Below are 5290 nucleotides of genomic sequence, written 5' to 3' on the forward strand. Positions count from 1 at the left end.
TGAAGAGTTCCCTGAGAAAGGACAGAGTCTTTCACACCTGAAGTACCAAGTCCTAAACATCAAGCAAGGATTACTGGTATGACAACTTCCAGAATCAGTTTAAGGACCCAAATGTATTCCAATAATGGTACCTAAGAAGGAAATATCAACAATTTTGTAAGCTTTGCATGATTCCAATACTTGGGGACATTTAGGCATAGAGAAAGTCTTGCATAAGGTCCAGTCCTGGTATTTCTTGTTGGGGTGGAGCAAATCACTCAGAGACTTATGCAGGTCATGCGAGGTGTGCAGGGCACAAAAGGAATAAGGAGCAATTCCAGGGCTCCCACAGTCTCCATGTGGGCTCGACAACCCTTGGAAAGTATAGCCATGGATATCTTGGGTCCTTTATCTATAACATCACATGGGAACAAGTATATCCCAGTAGTGGCTCACTATTTTTCCAAGTGGGCAGAAGCATATCCACTCCCTAACCAGGAGGCTCAGACTGTGCCAAAGGTTTTTGTTGAAAGATCCATGTGTTACCATGTGGTACTTCTATCCCTCCACATGGACCAGGAGAGATATTTTAAATCTCAGGTATTCCATCACATCTGTGACAAATTAACAAAACTCACATAGTACCATACCACTCCCAATCTGATGGGCTGGTGGAACAGTTCAAAGACACTGGTTGACATGCTGTCCTCTCTGATCAAAGACAATCAGACAACATGGGATCAGGTACTTCCTTATACCATGATGGTCTACTGGAGCAGTGTGCAGTCATCTACGAGGTATACATCACATAGTTTGCACCAGAAATCTGCCTACTTGTTAATGTTGTCTCTGGAACAAATGCATCAGAGAAATGTAACATCCCACTGGAATATGTTACAAAGGTGGTAGGATGCCTAAGTTCAGTTAGCCAAGCTATTAAGAAATATCAGGCTGCAGCCACACAAAGGCAAAAAGAGTACTATGACCTCAGGGTCACTAGACAGGTTTATAAACCAGGGGAATTGGTGTGAGTATGGAACTCAACCAGGAGGCATGGAACAGTAAAAGGTTCAGTGGCCTCTACTCCATCATCAGGAAGTTAGCTGAGGTGCTATATGAACTAGCAAGCAGGCCTGGCAGACAGGCATTGGTCACAGCCAGATGAGGCCCTGTGTGTGCTCAGGAAATAGGGATCCTGGCCAAACAAGGGAACTAGGGGGCCCTGCTTGTAAATAACCAAGATAATTCCAGGGGCTTCATAATTGAACTTTTACCCAACACAGTCCCAAATAGGTCCAAAAGTATTCTACCAGAGGGTACTTCTAAATTTAGGGATGTAGGGAGGGATCCATGGCCTGATGAAGATGAGGAGAGCAAGAATGGATGATTATGGGGGGTGAGACCAGGGATGGGTACACCTGAGGGTACCCAGAATCTACCAGAGCCAGTATATGAAAGTGGGAACTTCCCTTGCTGGATCCCTGTGCCTGTTCCTGGGGTTGCAGGATTTGTTACACTTGACTTGCCATAGTGCTTCCAAAATGTCACCGCATCTTAACCTACTTTGCTAATCAGATTACTGCATCACCATTCTTGGGTGGTTGTTTTCATAGGCAACAAATTAAATAATCTCTTTCTTTTCTGTGAGCTCCACCTCTTGCTCCAAGCTCTAAAATTTATTTCATTTTGCCCTCTCAAAATATCCTGACCCTGTAGCTTCAAGTAATTTTGATTCATTCTGCCTGCACAGTTGCAGTATTCTCTGAATACTGTATCATCTTTCCCCAAATTGAAGGGCAGCAAATATAGACATAGTTTTTGAGTGTGATAACATAAGGAATGTGGGTTTTTTATTCAGAATTTAGCCAAAACATGAGAAAATGCCAAAGTAAAGCAGTAACTTGGGTCAGAAAAAAAAAAAAAAACAATTATGGAAGAACAGGGATATTATAATTCTGCTATATAATTGTTTTCAAAAGCTCCTAAGTAAATAAGGGAAATGTATACAAAAAGGACATTATAGATGTGCAAAATGCATACCTCATTCAACTGCTCACAAAACCTATAAGCGTTTAAGGTACCAAAACAGAGAAGTTGAAGCACTTGAATGTCTGCTTTTGGGCTTGCAAAGGATTACTGAAGCCTTCATGGCATCAAGCAGCTCATGCATAAGACCTGTGTAGAAACACAGACCAATGACTAACAGTCAGGATTTGTAAAATATTCACTGCCTATATCACTTTTATTAATGTAAACCTTGTGCATAGATCCTCAGAGATACTTAGGTATTACCATTAGAGCTTTCCTGATCAAAATTTCATCAGAAAATATTGTTTCTTTTTATTTTGAATTTTTTTTTAATATCTTGGATGTGATAAGTTTCATTATATTCACAGCAGGCTTTTAGTGGATGAAAGTTCAGGTCCACAGCTGTGGAGCTAGATATCCTGGGAGCCCCTTGCTCCTATGTTGTTCTTTCAGTGAGAGAGAGAGGGCTTAGATGCCTAATACAGCCGTAGTCAGGCATCTCCTTCCTATCAGATTCCACCACTAAGAATGCTCTCTAGGAGTTAGATTACTAAGTCAAGGTGGCAGCTGTGACAACATTGAGCATTATGAGTTTGGCCAGAGGTGGTTGAGAACAAGAAAGTGTCTGTGCACACATACATAAAGAGGGCTGAAGTGTACTTTTCTTTTTTATTGCACATTTAGTCCCTGTGAAGAACTTCTGAAGTAGTCTGCATAAAGGCAGTTCTTTTCCTGAGGGTTTGCAGTACACAAAGATTGTTTTCTGCTTTGGGGCACTCATTCCAACCACTCTTGCTTAGAGATCAAATCAAATAGCATGAGAAAATCGAAAGAACCTGAAATGTCTTGAGATTATTTTTCCTTGTGATATTTTAGTGCCTCTCAGAATTGTAGTACTCAAGCACATTTCACTCCGGAAGTGAAAAATGCATTTTCTTTTATTATTGTTTAAATCTTTTTGGATGCTTTCTATGATTACAGTACAAAATGACTGATCTGTGTGACAGCTCCTAAAACCTTGAGACTTGGTAAGACTTGCTTGATTGTAATATTCAGGGCCCTATTTCACAATGCAGTACTCAACAAACCATCAATCATAGTGAGCAATATATAATTATGGTTGCTTAAAAGAAGAAAATGTTTTTTTAACCTCAAGGTAACGCAAAACACTTAAACATAATTGCTGCGGATGTGACATTTTAAATAGATATTCTGTCTCAGATGCAAACAGTTTGACTCTATAATAAGTAAGAGATAATAATAAAAACAAAACAAAGGCAATATGAAAGGCAGTAGTGCTGCCTTCTGGCAGAAATACATAATTGGGAAATACATTATGGATATTACATAATCCATAATTAATGTGAGACTGTCACCCAAGAATCTATGCTTTTAATTTGAAGGCACGTTCTATGCAAATTTGGGGTGTTTCACTAAATTAGCACAACTATATACATAAGGGTAGTACAAACCATTGAGGTGAATGAAGCAATATGGGCTAGAATTCTCACCTACTGTTATTTTGGTGGGAGGGCAAGGCTCAAGTAGCCATGTAATAATACCTTGCTTTAACACTGGATAGTATGACCCTGATTCTATTGCAATATAGACAAAACATGTCACTCTGGCAATGGAAAGGGGAACACAGTCTCCATGTGAGAGCATGAAAGGGCCCTCTACAAAGAACAGCTTTGTACCTAGGATAGGATATGCTTTTGGAAGTGGGCCAGGGTTGAGGAGGAGATATAACTGACTGCAGGCCAAGCACACTAATGCACTGTTGAGGGCTATCACAAGCTAGTCCCATTCACAGAAGCTCCACAGGCAGTATATGAGTTGGGCCAGGGCTGGTTTGCATCTAAGCTGGAACCAGAATTAGGAAAGCACAAATGTGACATTCATTTCCACCAGCACCAAGCTGAAAAAAGGAATAAGGGAGTGTGGATTTAAATACACCACATGGAGAGTGAAAACATTGGAATGAGTTCAAGGTCATAGCAATTACAATGCAGTCAGCCGTTAGTGTAAATTGAGGTGGGAAAGAAAGATATATCTGTTTCAATTTACACATTTTTTAAACTTGTTTTCAGTTTGTGTGTGCACTAAAGATTTCCTTATCTCTCCCCATAGTGGACCACTTTACACCAACTTTCAGGCACTAAGAATACGCTGCCCTGCTCCCTTATTTCACACTGGTGGTGTTATTGGGCTCCTGCTCTTTGTCAGTTTCTAATTCAACATACAGACTAACTTTTCAGCTCTTTAGGCTGTAACTTAAGCTGTTCATATCTTTAGTGCTTACCATCTCACAGCTACGTCTCAGCATGTCAACATATATGGATATGTTTTAAAACAACGAGGATGAAAGTCCATCCACAGACTGAAGTGTTCTGATCAAGTATTCATGGTAGACTGTCACATCCAACCTCTGCTTTCAGAAACAAAGGACATTAAGATTTACAGAATCTCTTTTATCATGTCATTGTTTAACCTCTGTTCTCATTCTCTGTTTTTCCACCAGAGCCAGACACACAAAAAGAAATGCAAACTTTTGTCAACATCTTAGTGCCCAGATAGCTGGGTTTAGTTGTGAATGACAGCATGCCAAAGGGCAAACACTTGTAGAGATAGATTTAATAAAATTCAGCTGGTACTGAGCTATATGTCAGAGGAGCCACCCTTATGTTCAATTCAGCATGCCCTTCAGGGAAGGAAACAATGCATCTTGCCAGAAGGGGACTGTGTCCTTTGCTTCTAATCCATCATTTTTTATCTTAACAACGGAATCAGTGTCTGTGAGAGAAGTGAGTATAAGGGTACATAAAAAACTTGACCTTTGCATTAAAAATTTGGTTTAGTGAAAAGAAACATGTATTTGCATTTATCCTATGGCCCAGAAGTATAAAATTTCCCCTATTTTTTAAATAAGACTTTTTGGTTTATTTTTGCTATTTTTAGATGTTTTCTGTTTTCTTATTACACTACTTCATTAGGGAAGTGGCAAAAACTTATCTAAATTGTACATACGGACCTGAGTTCTTGAGGTCCAACTCTATTAATCTAGAACTGTTCAGATCCAGATATTTTGTCAAGTCCCCAAATACAGAAAAGGTCCATTTGCAAACATTCTTGCCCTCTCTCTAACTTTCCTTTTAATAATAGATCCAGGCAGTAGAATCTTTCAGGAAGAGACTAACCATTCCTAAAGCTAAGAAAATGGAGTAGAGATGATTGAACTGTTCTTTCTGACTGGCATTGATTATAAATTGAGCCATTCTCTTTC

This window comes from Alligator sinensis, unplaced genomic scaffold, assembly GCF_000455745.1.
Source record: "Alligator sinensis unplaced genomic scaffold, ASM45574v1 scaffold124_1, whole genome shotgun sequence".
Taxonomy (NCBI): Eukaryota; Metazoa; Chordata; order Crocodylia; family Alligatoridae; genus Alligator; species Alligator sinensis.